We start from the raw sequence: 12,930 nt of genomic DNA on the forward strand, positions 1-12,930 counted from the left end.
ATGTGATTTAAAGTTTAGTTAGCACAAGATTTTACCTTTACTCATGTTTTTACTTACATGATTGTTCTTATGAGATGAATTTTAATATTTTTACATGAATTCCTACGAGTTGATAAATATGCTTCATTTTTAGCATGATTTAGTCGGTTTTCAAATAAGGACATATGATTTATCATGACTCTCAGTTTACAAGAAGTTCATATTTACTATTTCAAATTACTATAATATGATTCAAATTACAGTTTTGATCTTATGATCCCAAACATGATATAAATTCACACAAATATTCATGAGTATGATTTATTAATATAAGCATGATTGGTTTTCACATTTATAAACCCACGTTCTTATTTTAAAGTGAATCCATTAGTATGAGCATGCAATATATATATTTGGGAGTAGTATTTTGCACCGACAGGAGAATGTGGGTTCAAAGCATCCTATTCTCCAAAAACTATGTGCCACCATAGGTTTAGGGGCCTCGATAAAAAAGAGTCCCCCTAGCCCATTATGGGCTATATTTAGTGATCACTCCAATTTTAGATTAGGTTCTACTCTGATAGCAAGGATAGAACAACCCTCCTCAATGTGGGTCAGATATTGGACTCTATGTTAGCTTACATAGTTTATGCCGATTATGAGAATCTCCAACAAAAAAAGATAAAAGTAAAGATTTTAGAAACTAAGTGTAATGACTCACTAAGCTTATCAGATTATGCTTTAGTATTCATGTTTTATGATATTTCATCTTTCATTTTATTCATGACCAAGACGAGTCCTTTTACACTTAGCATGCATGATTTGAAAGTATGTTCATTTTTAGTTTTAATTATTGCATTCATCCCCACATACTCAGTACATTCCAGAAGTACTAACCATATATATGGTTGTATAGCTACATTGTTTCATAATGTAGGTACCAATTGTATCCCACAACACCATGATCAAACAATACACAACTTCAGCTAGTAGGTGATGAGTTCTCTTGATTTGAGGACTCGATTTAGCTCTAGTCCTAGTATTATATTTTTATTCAGTCATATTAATTACGGATGGCTGAGGGCCATGTCCCGACTACCTATAGTCAATATTAGTAGAGGATTCATAAACAATCAGTCAAAGTTGATGTATTTAGTTTCAGTTTCCTTTGTATAAACAATGTTGTAAGTTTTTGACTAGTTTTGTAATGAGCAAGTTCAGCTAATGACATCTCTTCCACTGATTTCTTTCAATTTTATGTATTTACTCAGTTGCTCACGAATCATGCTAGTCTCATAAGTTATCTTAGGATTACTTGTGGTTCTTGATGATGTAGAAATAATATTTCCTATCATGTTATGAGATGGTCGCTGTCAAAATATAGTAACCCAACAGAGGTTGGGGTCGAATCCCAAGGAAATACGTGAAAGTGTGGATCTCAGCTATTGCAGTTGATTGGCAGAACAAGGAAAGTAAATAGGGGGTTTTGATGTAGTAATCTCGTACAAGAAACTATACTAACTTCAATTTTAATCAGTCATAGGTGAAAACTAGGATTGTTTTCCCTTGGATTCTTAACTCCGCAGGCTTATCATGCTTTGTTGAACCAACACGATACTTTGCATGTGGAATCGATAAGTTATGTACCTTCTACAGTCTTTTGGATGAACAGAAGGATTTGACCCTTTACCTTTTAAGTCTTAGTATGTTGACTTATTAGCACTTATCTTGATCCTAGTTAACTATTACATTTTGAGTCTCCAGTTATTTGATAAAATCTAACAACCTTACTATGATAGAACTTAAAAGCATGGATTGATAGTTAAACTCCAAATTACTATTGTCTTTATCTTTTCCTAGTGACTTATCGAATTTGGGAGTATGTAGCAATATCTAGGAGGGATCCTAATGTGTGCACCCATTATGAAAACTATTATAACAAAGATAAAGCAATACATGCATGGGTATCGGTTCAAAAAAATGAAAGAACTTCCCTTACTTCGTCAATTTGTAGGGTTTCCACAACCCTCGTTGTGGGTTTTATCCTCTCATACTTGTTAAGAAATCAATAACATTCATATTTGAAAGTATAGATGACAACACAATGATATGAATAAATAAAACCCACTACCATAACTGAATTAATGAACCAAAGTCAATATAAGAGAATCCAAGACCAAAATCAGATATTGGAATCAAAATATGTTTGTGAATACCAAAATATGTAGCTCCTACTAAAAAACACATAAAAGGTATTTATAGTACATAAGAAAACCCTAAAAGCCCAAATTAAATAGGAGAAAATAGGGTTGGTGGCATATGTGATCTATACCCACGGTCTAGCACTGGGCGCAGGTAGTACCTCTACATTCCTGGCCCTGGGCGTAGGTACAAATCATAGGTACCAGATGGAAGAAATCTTGTAAGTTAGCTCTCAGAATTTTGGACTTTTGGCACTTGCTTTGCCTACCTTCAGTTCGTAGGTCCTGCATACAGTCTGTAGGTTGACTTAGTATGTGTTGGGAGTCATATTTTCAGCTCTACTTTAATTCTCGGATATGATTTGTCATGATTAAATCAAAAAGTATCTCAAACATCCATAATTTCTCCAAAATAGCTAATAACACCTTTTTCATACTTTTCACAAACTTATCATCCAAAACATGATTTCCTACAAAACATACCCAAAAACCATCATATCTAATGAAATAAACTCAGAAACTTGCATATTTTTCTTGATTCAAGTGTCAAAAGTGCTATATTTCTATCTCCCATCAACATCCTCAACTTATAATGTTTCCATGTCCTTAGTCAACAAAACACAATAAAAACAAAAACACCGATTAACTAGGAGAAACTAAGCTACTTAAGGTAGTCAGTCAATAGGTAAAACTCATATTACAACATCCCCATCCAACCTTATTTTTCAAAACCAATTATGTATGAATATGAAGTACAACAATGTGACATAATGGGATAAAGGTATGGCAATTACATTAGAAACAGACAACTACTCATATATACAAGTTACACTGCCCGAAACAAGCAACTAGCTAGCATAATTTTTTCTTTTTATTCTTTTATGCACATTCAGGTTGGGTGTGGTTTCTTTATTCTTTCTTTTCTCTTTTTCATAATTTTCTTTTCTTTTTCCTTGTTTTTCTACCTTACCCAGCGTTACTAACTTTTTTCTCTTATTTTACCCTTTTTCATACCTATTTTACACTACACATCCCTATGATAGCCACCCTCAACTTAGGCATTTTGCTTGAGTTGAGGTGCATAATGTCCAAGGAGGACCAAGTCCAAAAAAGATTCATTGTAAATATAAATGGGAAGGTGAATGGTAAAATGAGAAAAATAGGCTACAACTCTCAAAATAGGGATCAATGAATACAATTTAGACATGGAAGGTCATTTAGGATAAAAGTGGTCTAAAATAAAAAATGACCTATGGTCCTTTCCTAACTGACTATCCTTAAACCTAGGAAAGACTAACCAGGCAAAATCTAAATTCGACACACATAGAGAACTAGGTAGTATCTCACACACACATAGCATAGAGTCAAGATTACTAACTACTACCTATCCGGTTCATGAAATTATTAGAAGGTTAGTGTCATGTCCCTAATTTTAATGCCATAACAAGATCCATACTGTTCACACATATATACATTCGCACATCTCTAAAACAAAAATTTTTGGAGAGGTATCAAAAATTAGTCAGAACATGAATATTGCCCTAAATACTTAAAATCTCCTAATTACACAAAAAGAACACAATACAAAATAAAACATAATACAATATAAAATTATCCTAGACATATAGGTTCTATAATCGTACCACGATTGGTAGGAAAAGAAGCACGACAACAGAAACCCGCAATGGCATAGTATACCCACCCCCAATAAAAAACTATGCACTGTCCTCAATGTACAAAAACAAAGTAAAACATAGGGAAGTGAGAACATAAATAGGACTCACTAGGCGTCTGAATTAGGAGCATCCCTAAATAGGGAAATTTCAGCTTACGGAGGCAATGGTGGTGGCAGTGCACTACTGGATGATGCACCCGCTTCTATAGATGTAGGCCTCTACCTATCGATAAATGCATACTCTATCAAGTCATGTATGGCTTAATTATTTTGGCTTTTGAGCTTTAGTAATTTCTTGAGTTTTGAAATTCTCTAGATATCATACGACTTAGGCTTACTAGTCCTATGATGTGGATATGATTTAGGGGTCTTGGTCGTATGTTACTTAGGGTGATTTTGGTTTTTTAATGTCCAAGATATGAATAGGCACCATATGAGTCGTATATATATGATACGAGTAAAAAACTACTCGTGTATTGATCAATATGTCATACCCTTGGTAGGCTGCCCAGTGTATGGTTCTAAGGTACTTATCATATGATGAAGGTACAACTTAGGGAAGGAGAGCCATATGGTAGACAGTGTGTGATGTCTAATATTATGTCTAAGGTATGAGTGGTGGGTACCACTCGTATGTTGTGTGTACAAGTCAAGAGCAGAGTCGTACCTTCCTGCAGTGATTTTTACAATCTAGGTTAGGGGTATTCTTGACATTTCCTCTCTTAACCCTTTTGACCCCATAACTTAGAACACTTTTAGGACTTAATTTTCCCTATTATTCTCAATCAAAAATACTTTAAACGTTCTCAAATCCCTTTCAAGCTCTTGGGAAAAGAAGAGGCTAGGGGTTCCATTATGGTGGTTAATTAAGGATCTCAAGGGTGGTCTATCTCTGTACTCTTTGGTATCTAAGGCATGATACTCCTCCCTCAATGTTTGTTCAACTAATACATGTTTTAATGAATGTTTTTCATGATATTATGAATAGTTTATGTTGATTTTAAAATATATATTGGGGGTTTTGGTTACTAATGGTTGGGTAATGTTTTCTCATGTTTTATTTATGATTTTTAATGTTATAATATAGGTTTGAACATGTGGTTAAACGGGAATGGTCAATTGGTACTTGTTGGAAACTATATTTCCTCAATATCTTAGTTTAATCCTATGAGAATGGTTTTGTCACATGGTTTGACTTTTATTAAAACTATTGCATTGCATAATATAGTAATGAAACCTAAATTGGTTTAAATGGTTTTAAATGGTTTATAAGGACTTGTTGGCCATGGTATTAGTTTAATTAAAAATCATGTGGGGTACATGGGAATCCCCTAAGTGTTTGCTAATGATATTACTTGCAAGCTATAGTCGGTATGACGACACCACTACATAATAATTAACTTATGAAATTGGTGGTTTGGTTGTGTTCTAATGGTTTTAAATGGAAAGTAATAGCGGGTTGTGATAGCTTACCGTGAAGGTATGAGTCTGATGGATGGACATTGGAAACTTATGTTTGCAGACATGAGGGTTGGTTATAGTGACCTTATACTTGTGGGGTACATAGGAATGCCCTAAGTTATAATTGTATATATGTATCATGGAGGGGAAAGGGTCCATAGGAATCTCTGACCCCTGTGATATCTCTGATTTATGTGGCTACACGTATTAGGACCCGTTCAGGGGGTAACACTGGACCCATAAAGCCCTGGCTGGGTTATTATGGTAAAGCTACACAAACCCAGGTTAAAGGTTTTAAATGCACATTAAAATTGATTCCCTTTTATATACATATATATATATATATGTATACATGTATGTATGTATGGATGTGATTGCATATGGTTATTTACTTGGTTTTAAATATAGGTATTATTTTATCCTTACTCGTGTGTACATACTAGTGTTCACCCACTAACCTTTCTTCAGGCATTGTACAACCATGCAATATAGGAACCGACCATACTCCTCCTCCTACTCAGTGATTGGATTGGAAGATAGCTTTATGTCAGATTGAAGTGGTGAGCTTCCATACTTTTGAAGACTTCATTTTTTGTTATGGATTTCTCTACATACTTTTATTATTTCTTAGACTTTGGTTTATGTCTATGGTCAGTGGAATATCCCGACCAAATATTGTTTTAAATTCATATAGAGGCTTCGTGAGGCTACTTTAGGTTGGCATAGGCGGTGTTGGTATTGGTATCAGCCTTGGCATTATTATTATTATTATTATTAGGGCTGATATCACTTGACTATATTTTATTTGTGATTGTTCTATTTTTTTTGTTGTAAATATTCAGAATTCATCCAACATAGGGTGTAGTATGGTTATGGTTGGGTATTGGGGGTGTTCTCCGATCCCGGTTGGGCTTGAGACACCCAACACAACTAGGACCTGATTTAGGTTATGTAAGATTGGTATCAGACCCCTAGGTTCATAGTCTCTTTGGAGTCTACAAATTTTTGTCGAGTAGAGTCTATTTTAAGTATTGTAGCATGCCAGACTCATAAGGGAGAGGCTATAGGGCATTTAGAAATATTCTTCTTTCTTGTGTTAAGCTATGGAGTCTAAGTCCTGCATTCTTCTCTAATTTCCATTTGTTCACTTTTTAGGTCATGCCTTGATGATCTGAAGTTCAAGAAAACTCTTCTCTCTTAGCTAGGGATAATATGGATAAGGCACACCGGTCTAGGGGTCTAGTTTTATATTATTCTGGAGTTCCACCAATTCCCTCAAGTCCTTCTCAGGCTCCTCAGGCTAAAGTGATAAACATTGAGTTTTTTCAGTCCATTTATATGTTAGCACAGTTGGTATTTACTCAGTATGAGTATGGTGTTCCTGTTACTCCATCTTCTGAGGCCACAAGGGTTAGACAGTTCATAAAGTTGAACCCTACTTCCTTTATGAGTGTTAAGGTTAAAGAGGATCCTCAAGGTTTTTTGGATAAAATAGAAAAGATTTTTTGAGTTATGCCACAAATATGGAAGGCATAAAGTTTATACCTAATCAGTTGAAAGATATAGAGTACCAATTGTAAGAGGAATAGGAACAATCAAGGGGTGATAGTGCCGAGTCATCATTGTGGGAGGATTTCTCTAATGTTTTTTTGGACCACTTCTTTCCTCAGAAGTTTGGGGAAGCAAAAATGATAGATTTTCCTAAACAGGGTAAGATGTCAGTTCAGGAGTATATCTTAAAATTTAACCAGTTATTGCGGTATGCTCCAAAGTTGGTTTCTAGTATGAGGGCCCAAATTAGAAAGTTTGCTTTAGAATTATCTTATGAGTTGATCCTTATGATTAAGGCTACCTTGTTAATCAAGGACATAGATATATCTAGGTTGGTTATGTACATAAAGTAAGTAGAGGAAGAGAAGAAAAGTAGGCTAAGTTGGGAGAGAGGTAGGGAAGAAAGTTTAGATTCTCTAAGCATAATGGTTTCCAATAATAGAGTGGCAGAGATGGTAGTAAGTGGCCCAAGAAGAAGTGGGATGATTTGGGGTTTTTTTCGACAACTAGTGCTCCCTACCCAAATCCATTAGGTGATAGGCATTTCCACAGTGGCAACAACTTCAGGGCACATGGTACCTAATCTCAGGCTAGTGGGGCTCAGTTAAATCTATTATATCCGTTTTATAGATTTTATGGTCATTTATATCAGGGTTTCTGTGATGAGGGAATGGACAGGTGCTTTAACTGTAGTCAGCTAGGCAAAATGCTTAGAAATTATCCTATTGGTAAGGTTGCCTCTAGGGCAAATAAGGTTCCTATTGTATCTTATTTAGCCCTGACACTAAAGGGTGCATCATCTAGTTTCGGGACTAGTTAATACCGTCTTTATGCTCTCACTACCCGATAGGAGTCCGAGGCATCACCTGATATCGTGACTGGTATGTCAAAACTCTTTTCTCATGATGTGTACTATTTACTTGATTCGAGGTCTACTCTATCTTATGTGACCCCATTTCTGGCTGTGTATTTTGATTTTGTTCCAGAGTGTGTTTTTGACCCTTTTTCTATTTCTACCTCGGTAGCTAGCACTATGATTTCTAGAAGAGTATATAGGGTGTGTGGTATCTATAGGTAGTAAAAAAGTTGTGGTGGATCTATTTGAATTAGATATCAGGGATTATGATGTCATATTAGGGATGTACTGGTTGTATTCATACTGTGCATCCTTATACTCTCGGACCTATAAGGTCAGATTTAAATTCCCTAATAAGATAATTATTGAGTGAGAGAGTGACTCCCTATCTCCTAAGAGGAGGCTTAAATCATATCTTAGAGTCTAGAGGTTGATCTCTAAGAGGTATCTTTATCATCTAGTCTAGAATAAAGATTCTAACTTAGAGGGTCCTTCTTTGCAATCTGTCCTAGTGGTGGATGAATTTTTGAGGTCTTTCGTGATGATCTTCCTGGTGTTTCTCTGAATAGGGAGATTGAGTTTGGGATTGATCTTGTTCCAGACACTCATCCAATTTTTATTCCTCCATATAGAATTGATCGAGTTGATTTGAATGAACTTAAATAGTAACTAAAGAATCTTTTAGAAAAAGGTTTCATGCATCCTAGTATGTCCCTAAGGGGTGCCTTATTGTTATTTGTGGATAAGAAGGATGGTTCCCTTCAAATGTGTATTGATTATCAACATTTGAATAATATAATGGTAAAGAACAAGTATCCTCTTCTGAGACTAGATAATTTGTTTGATCAGTTGCAGGGTTCTAAGATTTTCTCCAAAATTAATCTTTGATCCATGTAACATCAATTAAAATTAGGGAGGTGGATATCCCTAAAATAACTTTCCATACTCGGTATGGTCACTTTGAGTTTTTGGTTATGTCTTTTGGGTTGACCAATACCCTGGTGACATTTATGGATTTGATGAATAGGGTCTTCCGTCAGTTTCTAGATCCGTTTATCATTGTGTTCATAGATGATATTTTGGTATACTCTGAGAGTGAGGTAGATTATGCTAATTTCCTCCATGTAGTGTTGCAGACCTTGAAGGAGCAATAGTTGTATGCCAAGTTTTGAAAATGTGAATTCTGGTTGAACTCTGTCACTTTTCTGGGACATATCATTTCTAATGAAGGGATTATGGTGGACCTACAAAAGGTTGCCGTGGTTAATAAGTGGCCTATACCCATGACACCAACTGATATCTAGAGCTTCTTGGGTTTAGAGGGTTTATTATATAAGGTTTGTAGAGGTATTTTCTTCTATAGCTACCCTATTGACTAAGTTGATTCAGAAGAAGGTAAAGTTCTTCTGGTCTAATGCTTATAAGGGTAGTTTTGAGAAGCTAATAGATAAGCTAACTTTGGCTCCATTCTAACTTTCCCTGAAAGCATGGACGGGTCTGTGGTTTATTGTGATGCATCTCGTGTGGGACTTGGTCGTGCTCTGATAAAGCATGGCAAGGTAGTAGCTTATGCTTCCAGCCAGTTGAAGTTGCATGTGAGGTATTATCTAACTCATGATTTGTATTGAAAATATGGCATCAGTATTTGTATGGAGTACATGCGTACATTTTTTTGATCATAAAATCCTACAGTAAGTTTTTACTCAGAAAGAGCTTAACCTCAGTCAAAGGAGATGGCTCGAGCTACTCAAAGATTATGACATGAGTCTTCACTACCATCTAGGTAAATCTAATGTAGTTGTTGATGCTCTTAGCAGGTTATACATAGATAGTCTAGCTCATGTGGATAATGAGAAGTGGGATTTGGTAAAGGATATTCACCATTCATCTAAGCTTGGAGTTTGTCTCTTGGACTATCAGGATGGTGGTGTGTTCATTCAAAAAATGGCACAGTCGTCTTTGGGTGTTGAAATCAAGGAGAAGCAAGTGTTAGATACTATATTGTTGAGGATGAAGGGTGATGTTGGTGGGCAGAAAGTTATGGCCTTTAAGATTAGTGGTGATGGTACCTTGTGGTATCAAAGGAGGTTATGTGTTCCCTACGTTGATGGTTTATGAGAGAGGATCTTGGCTGAGGACTAACTTCTCGGCTAAGGATTATGTAAGGTTGTATCTTCATGAGATTGTGAAGCTGCATGGGGTATCGCTTTCTATCATATAAGATCATGGTACACAGTTTATTTGTCACTTTTGGCGGTCATTTTAGAAAGGTTTAGGGACCAACTTTCCACCTGCAGTCGATGGGCAAGCAAATAGGACTATTTAGATATTGGAGGACATGCTTCGTGCTTATGTGATTGAATATGGTGGTAGTTGGGTTGAGCATTTGCCTCTTGTGGAGTTTGCTTATAATAATAGTTGCCACTTTAGCATTGGGATGGCTCCATTTGAAGTGTTGTATGGTAGGAGGTATAGGTCTCCCATTAGGTGGTTCGAGGTTGGTAAGGCATAGATGTTTGGCCTAAATTTGGTTCACCAATTCATAGAGAAGGTGAAGGTGATTTAAGGTAGACTTAAGGCTGCCCAAAGTCACCAAAAGTCCTATGCATATATGAGGCGAATTGAGTTATAGTTTGTGTTGGGGATAGGGTGTTCTTGAAGGTATCTCCCATGAAGGGAGTGATGAAGTTTGGTAATAAGGGGAATCATAGTCCTCAGTATATTGGTCCTTACTTGGTATGGAGAAGGGTTGGTAAGGTTGCTTATGAGTTGGAGTTGCCTTCTAGTTTGGCTGCATTCATTCGATATTCATGTTTCTATGTTGTAGAATTTTATGGGTGATCCATCTCAAATCATGCCTAAAAAGGATATTGGTATTTCAGATTCTCTGTCTTGTGAAGAGGTCCCAGTTGAGATCTTGGATCGACAGATTCTTTGGTTGTGGACCAAGGATGTGGCTTTGGTCAAGGTTCTATGGAGGAACTACAAGGTCGAAGAGGCTACTTAGGAAGCGGAAGAGGATATGAAGTCCAAGTATCCATTCCTATTTTCTGCTTCAAAAATTCATATGGAAGGTATGTGTTCTTCATCATACTTTTGTTTTCAAACTTTGTTAAAGGAAAGATTGACTTCTTTTCATCTTTGTTTTCTAACTTAGTTAAAGGTTAGAGTTGTGGTGGTGGGATGTAAATCATGCTAGTCATGCCTTGTCCCATCATTCGAGGATGAATGATCCAAGTGGGGAAAATTGAAACACCTTAGCTTTTGACCCTTGAAAATTTATTTAGTTTTTAAACTCTCTGGACATCATATGACTTAGGCATACTAGTCGTATGATATGGGTATGGTTTAGGGGTCTTGGTCGTATGTTACTCAGTATGGTTTTGGTTGGTTACTATCTAATATACGAAGAGGCACCATACAGTGGACAGTGTGTGACGTCCAATATTCTGTCTAGGGTACGAGTGATGGGTACCACTTGTATATTGTGTGTACAAGTCAAGAGGAGAGTCGTACCCTCCTGCAGTGTTTTTTACAGTTTAAGTTAGGGGTACTCTGTATATTTCCCCTATTAACCCTTTTGAACCCATGACTTAAAAAACTTTGGGACTTTATTTATCCTCTTATTCTCAATCCTAAACACTTTAAACACTCTCAAATCTCTCTCAAGCTCTTGGGAAAAGAAGAGGCTAGGGTTTCCTTCAAGGTGGTCAATTAAGGCTCTCAAGAGTGGTTTCTCTTCGTACTCTTTGGTATCTAAGGAATGTTACTCCTCCCTCATTGTTAGTTCAACTAAATACATGTTTTAATGAATGGTTTTCATGATATTATGGTGGGTTTATGTTTTTGAAATATATGTTGGGGTTTTTGGTTACTAATGGTTGGGTAATGTTTTCCTATGTTTTATTTATGGTTTTTAATGTTATAATGTTGTTTTGAACACGTGGTTGCATATAAATGGTCAATTGGTACTTGGTTTTGGTTTTAGAAACTATATGCCCTCAATATGTTTGTTACAATGCCTACGACAATGATTTTGTTACATGGTTTGACTTTTATTGAAATTATTGCATTGCGTTATATGGTAATGGAACCTGAATTGGATTAAATGAGTTTAAATGTTTTGGTAAGGCCTTGGTGTCCATGGTATTAGTTTAATTGGAAATTATGTGGGGTACATGGAAATCCCCTAAGTGTTGGCTAATGACATTGCTTGCAAGCTATAGTCAGTATGACGATACCACTACATAATGCCTTGGTAATTAACACATGGAATTTGTGGTTTAGTTGTGTGCTAATGGTTTTAACTTATCAATAATAGCGGGTTGTGATAGCTTACCGTGAAGGTGTGAGTCCGATGGATGGACACTGGAAACTTATGTTTGCGACATGAGGGTTGTTAATGGTGACTTTATACTTGTGGGGTACATGGGAATCTCCTATGTTATACTTGTATATAAGTATCATGGAGGGCGAAGGGTTCATGGGAATCCCCGGACCTTGTGATATCTTCGATTAGTGTGGCTACATGCACTGGGGTTTGTTCAGGGGGTAACACTAGAACCATATAGACCGTGGATGGATTATGATGGTAAAGCTACACAAACCCAGGTTAATGGTTTTAAATGCATGTTAAACCTAGTTTCCTTTACCGGCATGAATTATATATATATATATGTATGGATGTGATCGCATATGGTTATTTACTTAGTTTTAAATATTGTCATTAATTTATCCTTATTCCTGAGTACATGCTAGCATTCACCCTCTAACTCGTCTTTGAACGATGTATCCCCACACGATGTAGGAACCGACTATACTACTTCTTATGTTCAGTGACTAGATTTGGGGTAAGTTTTGTGTTGGATAAAGTGGTGAGCTTACAAACCCCTAAAGGCTCCATTTCATGTTATGGACTTCTTTACATACTTTTATTATTTCTTAGACTTTGGTTTAGGGATATTATTGGGGAAATATCCCGACCAGATGTCGTTTTGACTTCGGGTAGAGGCTTTGGGAGACTACTTGGCATAGGCAGTGTCGGTTTTGGTATCAGCCTTGGCATTGGTATTGGTGTTGGGGTAGACAACTCTTGATTGTATTTGATTTGTGATTGTTCTTTTTTTATATATTCGAAATTCATCCGATATAGGGTGTAGTGCGGTTATGGTTGGGTATTAGGGGTGGTCTCCGGTCCCGGTTAGGCT

This window comes from Capsicum annuum, chromosome 10 (genome assembly GCF_002878395.1).
Source record: "Capsicum annuum cultivar UCD-10X-F1 chromosome 10, UCD10Xv1.1, whole genome shotgun sequence".
Taxonomy (NCBI): Eukaryota; Viridiplantae; Streptophyta; class Magnoliopsida; order Solanales; family Solanaceae; genus Capsicum; species Capsicum annuum.